The sequence below is a fragment of the Salvelinus namaycush genome, chromosome 38 (assembly GCF_016432855.1).
Source record: "Salvelinus namaycush isolate Seneca chromosome 38, SaNama_1.0, whole genome shotgun sequence".
Classification (NCBI taxonomy): domain Eukaryota; kingdom Metazoa; phylum Chordata; class Actinopteri; order Salmoniformes; family Salmonidae; genus Salvelinus; species Salvelinus namaycush.
Window position 1 is genome coordinate 7,079,925 of NC_052344.1, and position 13,621 is coordinate 7,093,545.

At 44.8% G+C, this 13,621-nt stretch overlaps 1 protein-coding gene across 1 annotated transcript in view; it reads left to right on the plus strand.

The window, feature by feature from the left end:
• Positions 1 to 13,621, plus strand: part of LOC120031969 (pleckstrin homology domain-containing family A member 5-like) — a 182,639-nt gene that overhangs the window by 25,920 nt on the left and 143,098 nt on the right. The gene's annotated exons all lie outside the window — the stretch shown is intronic.

The window sequence follows — 13,621 nt, forward strand, 5'->3', positions numbered from 1 at the left end:
TAATTGGCTGCTCAGCAGTCTGTAATGTCACGGTGTAATTGGCTGCTCAGCAGTCTGTAATGTCAGTATAATTGGCTGCTCAGCAGTCTGTAATGTCAGTGTAATTGGCTGCTCAGCAGTCTGTAATGTCATAGTCATCAGCTGTGATGGATAAAATCACTTCCTGAGAGCCTCAACAATGGCCGTGTGTGTTCCTCCATCACCTTCAACAGAATCACTGTCCAAATGGTGGAATTACTGATGTGAATAAGAGTGGAGATCCTATGCCATGCCCCGTAATGTCTGCCAATACAATATATTGATTCTGTCGTTGGGAGTGAAATGAGATTTTTCTCTTCAGGTTTAGGAGTAGCTGTTTAAAATCTGGGGCTGACTGGAGAGAGAGGAAGGGAGAGGCAGAGCACACTGTTTACTGTCTGTCTTCTCAGCCCCCTGTAATACCTCTTTCTAACCAAGATGTTTTGCCGCCAACTTTACCACGCTGCCAACTTCTTGCCGCCTTTTCTTTATCTGACAAGTAGTGATGACGACAAAGCCTTTGCATGTATTTCCGCCAACCGACCTAGTCATGATTGTGGTAATGTATGCATTTTAAAAGTCCCGCCAACCTCTCAGTATAAAAATCGCCTTTTATTTTACCATCTTTGGCACGTGTTAAATCATGAACATTCCTTTGTTGTCCGACATCAACTTGTCAATCACAAAGCTTTACAGAAATGTTTTTAATGCATTATTTTTTGGTAAGTAGTGCCGTCCTCTAGCCGTGCTCGTCACATGGGGGAACGCACACTGCCATTTCATCATTATGTTCTTTACTTTGACAGGTAAATATTTAAAGGCCCTTATATTTAGCTAATACATAATGGGTTAATAGCAATCGTTTCTATCTCAGCCTCCTAGCAATGTGGAGTTGATCTGTCTTCAGCCAAAGTAACTGGTGGGGAGGTTGAAAGGAGAGAAGTTTATCCAGCTGTGTCTGTTTTAATGAACAACATAAGAACTGCTTTTCATTTACATGGCATAGCCTGTAGGCTGCACAGACCAGTAACATAAACGCAAAATATTCTATTCTTTTGAAAAGAAACGGTATTAGTCTTCTAATGTTTATTAGGACCTGCATAAACAAATGAATAATGCATTTCTTTGTGACGGCGTATGCTTTGCCACGCTTTAAATCATGAACATTCTATTGTTGCTATCCGACATCAAACTTGTCCTTGTCATTAAGAAGTATAAACACATAAATAACATCGCAGCACCCTGGTTCATATAGCAACATTATATGCTCACTAAAAATGTATTTGGGATAGGTCAATCTAACAAGCCAGGCAACTAAAAGCAACCTTCTAAACAATGTTTTGGTTCATTGCAATCTCGCTGGCTACCCAGATCATTTAATTAGCAGAACATATCTGACAAGGTTTTACGTTTACCTCTAGCCAACCTTTGTATTCCCCGTAACAGGAAAATGAACACATTACAAGGTCATTATTTACAAGCATGGCGAGCTGCTAACTTACTGTTGCGAATGTGAAGAATGAAAGCAGGTCTGAATTTAAAGAGGAATTTAGGACATGCTACTGTCTCGTCGGGTTACCATGACAACGGTTGCAAACAACCCGGGTCAAAGTTGAATGTCTCTTGCTCCTTGCCGGGTAAAGCAATGGCTATATAAAAGGCAAACGCTGACAAGAAAGCTGTGAAAATTGGGCTATTTGAAAGGGGATCATATGAACATTGCACAATTGTTTTTGTCAGGCAACATACCGTGAATCCTATGTTAGAGGAGTAGGAGAGTCCCACTGTCTTTGTATTGTAACGCACAGCAGGCAGTGTGTGTGTGTGTGTGGTCCTCTCCTGTGGTGAGGTGAGGGAACAGGTCATCAGGCGTATGCTCAGGGGTTGTCCAGGCTGGGCATACACAAAACACAGAGGTGTGTGTGTGTTAGGCCAAACAAAAGACATAATCTCGGTGATAGGAACGGCATGACTCTCCTCTCTGTGAATCTCAATGTCATTGTTTGTGGATCAGTGATATAATCTAGAAGCAAAACATAAGCTTGCAGCTGCATTCTCCTCCAGTTCCATCCACAGTATTTGCCTTTCTATTCCATCCCTTGTGTTTCCCGACCTCGTCTCTCATGTGTGTGTTTGTCTCTCCGTGTCTTTGTGCGACTGTGTGTGATTCCAGTACACCATGTCCTGCTGGTCAGAGGGGGGTTAGTTTAGGAGGCCCAGTGCCAAATAACAGCTGATACTAACAAAGTCCTCCTGGCCAGATACAACCGTGTCAAGAGTTTCCCCGTGGATCTCTGGGTCTCCACTCTCGCGCTTCCTAATTGTTCTACTTCCAATAATTCCCCCAAATTCCCACCTGGCTCTGTGTACAGTGCATAACCTCAGTGTTGAGTGTTCATGCTGTCATCTGTTCTATACTGGGATGGGGTTTATACACAACATTACCAAACGTATGTATGTCAAGAGTATGCAAAGCTGTCAAGGCAAAGGGTCTAAAATCTCAAATATATTTAGATTTGTTTAACCCTTTTTGGGGGGGGGTTACCACCTGATTCCATATGTGTTATTCCAGACTTTTGATGTCGTCCCTATTATTCTACAATGTAGAAAATTGTAAAAATAAAGAAAAACCCTTGAATGAGTAGGAGTGTCCAAACTTTTGACTGGTACTGTGTGTGTGGTTTGTAAGCGAACTCTCAGCTGCAACATCATGCTGGTCTCTGTTGTGACTGTAAAAGTTTAATATGTAGGAAGAAAACGGAGGTGTGTGTATATGCCAGCATGCTTTGTTTTATACCTGCAGTGTCCTGTATCATCCATTGTATGTCTCTTGGTCATACAGGGCTCCCTTGTAAAAAAAAATATATATATATATAATTTCATCTCATTGGGACTTTATTTTAATTTCAAGCAGCAGTGGGTCCAAGCTAAATAATGTTTTTATTGCCATATGGTCAAAGTACCATACAAATGTTTTCTCGTGAACCATTGGGTTGATCTACATGAAATGTTGCTACTTGCGCTCCCTTTAAACACCTCCCCTCTTCCTCTGCAGCCGCTGTCATAGATGGGCTGATGCCTCACTTTTGGAGGGCTTGGCTTTCCTGTTTATTCTGTGCCCAGGCCCCAAACAGGCCTCCCAGAACAAACATACATTTCAGATAGAGGGTTTATAGTTCTGGCTATAGTCCTCCCAGTTAATGTACTAATCCAACTCAGTGTATCAGGCCCAGTCTTGGCCCGTTCACTACCCACCAGCAGCCTGACACCAGGGCTAAGCCCAGAGCTAGGGCACAAGCTGAGGCTGAGAGGGATTTATTAAATAGGTAATGGACTACACTGCCTAGCTTTGTAATGATCAGGGGGTCTGCATATGCTGGCTGCAAGGCTTATGATGATTCTAAAATTCCAATCTGTGTTGGCAACTGGTTTGGACTGTTTCTATGAGTGATTTTCAATATGGTAATGTTCTAAATCTGTTATTTTCTGGGTGAAAAAATCCTCCCAAATCCTCTCATGCAATCAGATGGATTGAATAGAGAAAAAAAAACTGAATGAGAGAAATGAAAGGGATTTGTCACTTGTGCTCCCTCTCCAGCCTCTAGGCTACCAGGCTGCTCGTTATGGCACACACCTGTCACCATTGTTACGCGCACTTGTGTGTCATCAGACTCACCTGGACTCCATCACCTCCTTGATTACCTGCCCTATATATGTCACTCACCTTCGCCAGGTCGCAATTGTAAATGAGAACGTGTTCTCAACTTGCCTACCTGGTTAAATAAAGGTTAAATAAATAAATAAAAAGGTGTCATTGTTTCTGTGTTGTTCATGTTTTGTTCATTAGTTTATTAAATTATGCACTCCCTAAACTTGCTTCCTGACTCCCAGCGCACATGTTACATGATTGTTGAGGTGAAGCTGAAGCTGGTCTCTGTAGCTAGCAGAATCAATTGCCATTTTTCTGGCTCGATAAACAAACAAAGGAGTTTGTTTATCGATAGGCAGTACAAAATACAGACGCTTGCCATTTCATAGTTCTCTTTTTTGGGACATTTTCAGGAATGATTTTTATGGCTTTGAATGTGAAAGATCTTTTGTTTGAGAACTGAAATATAGCTTTGCGAATTCTTGGTCTATGCTGCCTTAGGGCCAAGCCAACGGATAAGTGAAGGAGTGTTATCCCAAGGAAGAAATATGGTTGTAATCAGGGCTTCAATGGCACCTGGTGGAGATTTCTATGTAATAAGGATGTGGATTTACAGCTGACAGCCTTGTTGTTGATCTTGCGCTCTCTTTCGGTCTTTCTCTTTTTTTCTCTGTTTCTCTATCGGCCCCCTCTTTCACTATGAAAAGATTATGGTTGATTTAATTAGACCACATTGGCTAAATGAATTACTGTCAATCAGGTTGAAATGGAAAAACAAATTGAACCTGATTTGTGTATGCAGGTCCTCGTACATCTGGGATGGACCAGTGAAGCTTCAAGGTGACAGTTAGAGGACAGCTTTCACTCTCGAACAGCTCAGAGGAAAGGAGAAGAGGAGAGAAGGAGGAGAGGTGAATGGGACAGAGAAATACATTTGAAATACACTCCTCTAGCTCCCAGCTCATAAAAGGAAGGAAAGCTGGCTTTGGCCAGTGGATAGAACATTTATCTCACAAACAAAAATGATATTTTAATCGATTTGAAATGTACTACTACTGATTATGTATGGCTTCCGGCTTGTACCTCCTCTGCTCTGAGGGAGCAGGCTGTATGTTTTTCTCTCCTCGGTCAGAATAGATTTAGCTTCACACACTTTCTGATTCAGTGGGAATCAGATAATGTCAGTGTCGTCCGGGTATGGTACACGCATGCGCACGCACAGCTAGAATAACCTGCCCTGGTGATTCACTCGCCTGTAGGCACTCCTGGATGACCTTGGCCTCAGTTGAAATCAACATCAAAGCATTGTAGACACTGTAGAAATACAGCCTGTGTGTGTGTGTGTCATATGGAAATCCAGCAGCCTTAAATATTTCACTAGCGTTCCACCACCAGACTCATTAAACCAGATTAGGTCGCTCTGAATCAGAGACAGGGTGGAGGGACTCTGCATGATGATCACAACACAGACACACACATTGACCTGTATCAGTCTGAGCCTGTCCCATATACATGTATAATGGATCCTTCCTTCCTTCCTTGAGCTAGCCTAATCACTGATCTGACACGACCTGGTTGATGAACCGAATGTAGTGCACTCGAAGCCAGGCTGTATCGCAACCGTCCGTGATTGGGAGTCCCATAGGACGGCGCACAATTGGCCCAGCGTCGTCCGGGTTTGGCCAGTGTAGGCTGTCATTGTAAATAGGAATTTGTTCTTTACTGACTCGCCTAGTTAACATTTAAAAAAATAAATCATATAAAAAATACCTTGATTACACCTAGAAGGGAATGACACCCCGTTCCTTGTGTGGTACACTTAGTGTCATGGTTAATGGCCGGGGTGGGCAAATCCAGCCCGCGAGCCGCAGGAGGTTTGAGTCAAGAAAAATAGTTTCTTTCTATGTCAATTATTATGGACCTATATATTTTATATAACTGACCTTTTTCTAGCCTGCAATTTGATTTTGGAGAACACATTGTTCCCAAAAAATTCTGTGTTTCAAAATCCCGATGTGGCTCTTGAGCCCAAACGTTTGCCCACCCCTGGTCTATGGTGAATACAGTGTAATTTGAGACTCATTCTCTTAAGCCATGAACATACAGTACTGTCTGTTCTGTGCTCTATGTATAGAATGACAGTTAACACACGTGGGTGTGTAGGAGTAGGGACACGTGTTTAGTCAGCGAGTGCATCTCCTACTTAGGCTTAGTTACCAGCGTGTGGATCAGGGACAATATTGGATTACAGAGTCAATGTGACGAGCCTTGGCTCGCTGTTTGACTGAATCCTTCCACCCAATGATGTTAGTGCCGTTGCTTTACTTGTAATCTGTAGCATGATCCCTGGTATTGTGTGTGTGTGTGTGTGTGTGTGTGTGCTTGAACTTTTTGTATTTACCCTGACAAAAGACCTGTATTAATAGCACATTGTTCTGAATGCATGTCCTACCTTGTGACTGTAGCGTGCTGAACTACAACCACAAATCCTCTGAATGTTTCACATCAGTTTGAGTTTCTACAGAACCAATTATAGACGTTCCCATCAGGGCTACCCCTCTGCCCCGCCTTCCCTCTAGTCCTAGAGAATAACCTGCCCGGCTTTGATGTGATACTTGTGTGTGTGCTTCTTACTTGGGCTTCTATCATCTGTTAAAGATTGCTTTTGTATTAGTAAAGAGTAGGCCCATGATCTACGGGAAACAGGCCCGCACACAAACCCCTAACAAAGTCTTCTTCACACACTATGAACAGTCTCATTAGCAGTACAGTCCCAGGGAGCTGTCTCCTCATTCACCTACTCTGCTCTGTGCTCGACACTCGTGGACCAGCAATCTAACTACAGATGTTTCTGGATGTGTTTGGCCTTCATCACGACATACAGCTGTGAACGATCAGTCTGGTTGTGGCATTGGTCTCAGAGCGGTGGGGGACACTGTGTAGTGTGTTTCAAGATGTGGGCTCACGTGCATATCACATACAGTGTCTTGCAAAAGTATTCATCCCCCTTGGTGTTTTTTGTTGCATTAGAACCTGTCATTTAAATTGTTTTTTATTTGGATTTCATGTAATGGACATACACAAAATAGTCCAAATTGGTGAAGTGAAATGAAAAAAATTACTTGTTTCTAACAATTCTAAAAAGTGGTGTGTGCATATGTATTCACCCCCTTTGCTATGAAGCCCCTAAATAAAATCTGGTGCAACCAGTTACCTTCAGAAGTTACATAATTAGTTAAATGAAGTCCAACTGTGTGCAATCTAAGTGTCACATGATCTGTCACATGATCTCAGTATATATACGCACCTGTTCTGAAAGGCCCCAGAGTCTTCAACACCACTAAGCAAGGGGCACCACCTAGCAAGCGGCACCATGAAGAACAAGGAGTTCTCCAAACAGGCCAGGGAGAAAGTTGTGTAGAAGTACAGATCAGGGTTGGGTTATAAAAAAATATCTGAAACTTTGAACATCCCACGGAGCACCATTAAACCCATTATTAAAAATGGAAAGAATATGGCACCACGACAAACCTGCCAAGAAAGGGCCGCCCACCAAAACTCATGGACCAGGCAAGGAGGGCATTAATCAGAGAGGCAACAAAGAGACCAAAGATAACCCTGAAGGAGCTGCAAAGCTCCACAGCGGAGATTGGAGTATCTGTCCATAGGACCACTTTAAGACGTACACTCCACAGAGCTGGGCTTTATGGAAGAGTGGCCAGAAAAAGCCATTGCTTAAAGAAAAAAATAAGCAAACACGTTTGGTGTTCGCCAAAAAGCATGTGTGAGACTCCACAAACATATGGAAGAAGGTACTCTGTTCAGATGAGACTAAAATGTAGCTTTTTGGCCATCAAGGAAAACGCTATGTCTGGTGCACACCCAACACCTCTCATCAACCTGAGAACACCATCCCCACAGTGAAGCATGGTGGTGGCAGCATCATGCTGCGGGGATGTTTTTCATCGTCCGGGACTGGGAAACTGGTCAGAATTGAAGGAATGATGGATGGCGCTAAATACAGGGAAATTCTTGAGGGTAAACTATTTCAGTCTTCCAGAGATTTGAGACTGGGACGGAGGTTCACCTTCTAGCAGGAGAATGACCCTAAGCATACTGCTAAAGCAACACTCGAGTGATTTAAGGGGAAACATTTAAATGTCTTGAAATGGCCTAGTCAAAGCCCAGACCTCAATCCAATTGAGAATCTGTGGTATGACTTAAAGATTGCTGTACAGCAGCGGAACCCATCCAACTTGAAGGAGCTGGAGCAGTTTTGCCTTGAAGAATGGGCAAAAAACCCAGTGGCTAGATGTGCCAAGCTTATAGAGACATATTCCAAGAGACTTGCAGCTGTAATTACTGCAAAAAGTGGCTCTACAAAGTATTGACTTTTGGGGGTGTGAATTGTTATGCACACAAGTTTTCAGTTTTTTTGCCCAACAAAATAGGAAAAATGCCAGGGGGTGTGAATACTTTCGCAAGCCACTGTATGCCAATGTGTGTGTGTGTGTGTGTGTGTGTGTGTGTGTGTGTGTGTGTGTGTGTGTGTGTGTGTATCTGCAGCAGCTAACAGCGTGGTGTTACCTAGGATCAAGCAGATGTACTAACTCCCTTCATCTCCTCTACCACATCTCCCTCACACGTCCTGCCAGACCAGACCAGACCAGACGGAGTAAGATTTCTTACTCACTGATAAATAATTGGCCCAGCAGCCTGGCAGGCTGGCGGGGTGAACTCTTAGGGCTTTACAGGATCTCACTCATGGCTGCGGCTGGAATGGAATCAGAAAAACACCTTCATCACCAGGAGGACTGATGTAAGTGTGGGATGGAGGATGACTCGGCTAAAAGCTGTGAAAAAGTTTGGACAACTTCTGCTTCTTGGCGGAACACTGAGGGCAAGAGGGGATATTAGATTGGATTTCTAATGCAGGTCATGAAATGAAAAAAGAGAAGCTGGATTTAGAGTGGCTTTGATTTGAGAGGAGAGGAAGACTGGAGAGGATATGAGAGAAGGCGAGAGGATACGTTCTAAGCTGAGGGGGAAGAGTTTGGCAGATGCTATGTGCCTCTCTAATGAGATGTGGTTGTTCTCTCTGTCAGCTTAGTGTCAGAGCTGGGCCTTTCTCGCTTTCCCTCTCTGCCTCTCTCTCCCTCTCACCCTTTCCCATTCTCTCTCTTTCCCCTCTCTCTCCCCCCTCTCAATCTCGCCATCTCCTCGCTCTCTTTCCATCTCCCCCTTCCTCTCTCTCCCTCCCTCCCTCCTCTCGCCAAAGATCTCCACTACGGCCAGTTGAGTGTGTCTCTGTGTGGGAGATGCCGGGTTGGTTTTATCCACGCTTAAGAGGGGGCCTCCTGAGCGTCTTTGGTGGAATACACACCACGCCTGGAGAACACAGCGCTCCGTTGAAGAGAATAGCCCCTCTACTGCTAATGATGTTACATAAGACAGCGCAAATCTATTCAGTGTGAGGTAACAGAGGCGAGGAAGAGAGGAGTGAGGAAGGCTTAAAGGAGAGGCAGAGAGAGTGAGGGAAAGAGGCGGACAGAGGAGGGCAGAGTTGTTCTGTGCTGTACTGCCAGTTTTCTAGAACAAGAGGGTCAAACTGGTGCCAGGGTTTCCTCTAATCCCATTCTAGAGAGGCGGGTGGTTAGTCCTCAAACCGCCTGAGAAGAGGTGCTGCTAAATGCAACCTACATCTATTATCAGTAGCCCTATTGTATTGTACCACTCACAGACAGATGCTGCACTATAGGTGCCTCTGTTAGTCTAAAGAGGCTTCAGTATGGATGCAACATGACTCGTAACGACAACCCAGTACTGGGGCTACTTAGTGGCGCTATGAAGAGACTTGGCTCCTATCTCCTTCTGTTCCCCTTCTGCAGCTTCTGATCTGCCCACTACCGTAGGCCTAACTGTAGTCACTGAGCTTAGCTACTCAGAGAATATGTCTATTGGCAGTGGAGGAAAAATGTGTGTGTGGCTTAAACCAAAACATCAGTCATATTACTCAGTTCTGCCCACACCCTCTGGTGATAGTGGGCTGTGACAGCTCTATACAGTTGTTTTGGGGACTAGAACCCACCTCTGTGATTCCTTCTGCTCAACAAGGTCTTTTGGTTGTTGTGCACGCCTTCCCTGACGTGTGTGTGATGCACTTGTCTGACTGTTTCTGTGCGGCTGCTCAGTTGCCTCGTGTTCCACATGTCTGTTCTCTGTTTGCGTTGTGTACATACCACCTGTAGCCTAGTGGTTAGAGCATTGGGCCAGTAACCGAAAGGTTGCTAGTTTGATTTCCCCAAGCCGACAAGGTCTGACACAATCTGTCCATCTGCCACTTAACTCTAATGGCTCTACGGTTCGCCGTCAATCATGGCTGATCCGTTTCCGTGACCCCCACCCTCCCCGGTGTCTCGGGGGAAGTTGGGATATGCCAAAAAAACGAAAACATTTCCATTTCACACCTCACGCTCATGCAGTGAAACAAAACAAATATAAGCCCCCCCCCCCCATTTGAACTTTTGTGGGTAATGGAATGTTTCGAATGTCACTGGAGCTCTAAGGACAATCATCCCACACCTTCACCATCAAACTCATCTGTTCCACTCCACCACTCTAGAATCCTGACACTGTCTCCACCAGCTGGGAGAGACAACCCAAATGAGTCCAAATGAAACCACCTCAGAGGAGATGCATTTCTGGTTCTAATTTCTAAACCTACCAGCAGAGAATGGAGCAGAACAACAAGTAGCTGTAGCTATAGTACAGTAGAGAGGAGAGCGAGTCACCTGACAGACTGGATCACTCAGGGGAGCTTAGTACACGGAAGCAACAACACGCGAGCAGCGTGTTAGCAGTGTGGAGGATGCATCAATACAAGCATCACTCTATAGGAGTTAACACGTGTTCCCCCAGGCAGCTTATATTGTAGGGAGAGTATATGGGTGGTTAAAGTTGGAGTGTTAGCCCAGTGTCGTCCTCACTAAATTCCAGGCCGACCCTGATGCAACCATGGCCACTGCCACCTAATCATCTCCAGCTTCCTGTTTGACTCTTGGAACTGTTCTCCAGGTTGTTGCTGTAGATGAGAAAGTATCCCACTAACTGGTATGAAAAGGTTTTAAACAACAACCTGAAAAGACATGCAGACAGAAAGACCAGTTAGTCCTGTAGTAGGATGCCCCTTCTTCAGGATAGAAGAGCCTCTCTCTCTGCTCTACGCTATCTGACCTGGATAATGGCACTGCGGTGTGTGTGTGATAGTTAGAGAGGATCTGTTATTGTTAGGTTGTTATGACACCTGAGAGGCTGGCTGGCTGACTGACTGGAAGACTAGACAGATTTAGGACAGTAATCCACTCTCAATGTCGTGACCTCACTCTCTCTTCCTTTCCTGTTTCTAAGCACTGGGTGAGATACTGGAAATGAGAGGTGCAGGAAAAGATGACTTCAGCGAGAGAAGTATTAAAAGCATTTGAAAGGTTTGCACCTTTTGCTTCAAGGAACTTGCTGGAGATCGTTGAGCTTCAACGAAGCAAATGGTTTCACACGTCTCTCCCCCACTTAGTTTCCACTGTCCTGTTAGGTTTTCCAACTGAGGTCTGCAGTGTAGTGCCAGCTCTCTGTGTGTCTTGCTCCCCACATCTCTGTTGTCACCGATCTGCTCCCTATAGCCTTACATGGAGACACAACCAACCTCCTCTAGGTTGGGATTGGACCTGTTTACTCGAGAGTGAAAGCTAAAGAGGAGAGTTCGGAAAAGAGGGAGGGGAGAGCGTGAGAGACGCACAGCGCGACCAAGAAGAGGAGGGAGAAAGAGGAATTGCTCATGAGTGTTTTTGGGTTATGGCCACATTCGCCCCTTCAAATCCAAACTAAGACGGTATGTTCCTCCTAGCTCAGCAACACAATCCCTGTTTGAATCATTTCTGCTTGTTAACAGAGAACCTTAAGTGGCCTAACAGCTACTCTTAACTAGGTCATGTGTTAGTGTAGTGTAGCTATATTGTTCAGTCTGGGTACGTCCCAAATGCACCCTATTCCCTATGGGCCCAGGTCAGAAGTAGTGCACTACATAGGGAATATGGTGCCATTTTGGGACGTAGGTTAAGTTGTTCAGTCTGTCTTCACCCCCCCTGGTCTAAGGGTGTGTAATTACTGGGCTATAAAGCCCTTTAGACTGGCTGCTCTGCTCTCCTTGATCGTAGTCGAACTCAAAGGGTTTGGGTCTCTGCAGAAAGCCTTCCTGTAATCTAGTGTAAGACGATAAGCAGAGCCATTGATTGATGGTAGATTCTACAGGCACTGCTGTGATTAAGGCAGAATTAAAAGAGAGAGCGGGGTAGATGGAGAGAGAGGGGCGGGAGAGAGACCGAGACGGTCACTAAGATCTTTGTGGACTTGTCTTGACTTATCATGACATGCTGACTAGGGAGGGAGAGATGTTGGCTTGAGGTCATGCGATATCACTTGTCTTCATCAGCTGTGTGTGTAAGTAAACATTTCATTGTTAGTCTACACCTGTTGTTTACGAAGCATGTGACGAATAACATTTGATGGGTGGTTGGGTGGGGGTCTGTGCGATCCAGGATCGTTGGGACGTCCCGACCCCATTTTGAGTTTACATTTCAGAAATGTTTAGGGTAGGAACGTCCCAAGAATCCCGAATAGCACTGGCCATGGTGTGTGTGTGTATACGCATGTGTGTGTATTCAATGTGAAAACAAAAGATTCACAGACGTGAGGTGTTGGCGACCGGTCATGAAATAGCCTCTGCGGTGATTGTGTATGTTTGCAGCAGTGTGTGAACTGTGTTTTGTATGATTTGTATGGCTGGGCTGTTGAATCATATTTCAGAGGATATAGATTTCTGCCTCCAGACAGATTACTATAGCACCACCTGAGACATATTCCTTGTGTTCCAAATGTGCACCATAATTCTCTATTTAGTGCACTACATTTGACCAAGGCCCCTAGGGTTCTGGTCAGAAGTAGTGCACTATGTAGGCAATATGATGCCATTTGGAATGCAGCCGTAGACCTGAAGATCCGTGCAGCCCTATCTAGCTGCAACCCTGAAGGCTGAGCTGGATTCTGGTCTTTGGTTTGTCACACTCTGTTTCACACAGATACATGGCGCCTCTGTCTGCTAGCTACTTGGGCTACTTCATAAAACATTTACCGTCACGTACACACACCCCCAAGCAACGTCCTCGCTCTCCCTCCATCACTCGCTCCCTTTATCCGGCATTCCTCTCATCACAAAGAGACTCTTATTAATGTTTTAGCGTTTTAGTCTTCTCCGTACGATTGTGTGTGTGGGTCCGTCCGTGTGTGTGTCAGCTCAGTGTCTCACTCGGAGTGCAGTCCCCCTCAGCAGTCTGACTTTTAGGCCGCAGATGTGAGATGTCGACATGGTTCTTGTTTCTTGTCATCACAGAACTATGTGTTTCTGTGCCTGGAGAGGAACCGTTATTGAATTCCTTCTGTCTTTTTTATCGCTCTGTCTCGGTGAGGTGACTGCATCAGGGACCTTACTGGAGTAGAGTTGCAACGGCAGCAGGAAAATGGATGGGAATTTAAAGGTTTAACCCTGAGAGGAGAAATAGGACCTCCAATTCTGTCTCTGGCAGCTAACCTCAGTGATATTATCAGCCTCTGCAGCTGATGCTGCATTAACAGCCATAATGATCAAGCACAGAGAATGTAAAGTGAGAGCCATACTAAATCAAGCACAGAGAATGTAAAGTGAGAGCCATACTAAATCAAGCACAGAGAATGGAAAGTGAGAGCCATACTAAATCAAGCACAGAGAATGGAAAGTGAGAGCCATACTAATCAAGCACAGAGAATGGAAAGTGAGAGCCATACTAATCAAGCACAGAGAATGGAAAGTGAGAGCCATACTAAATCAAGCACAGAGAATGGAAAGTGAGAGCCATACTAATCAAG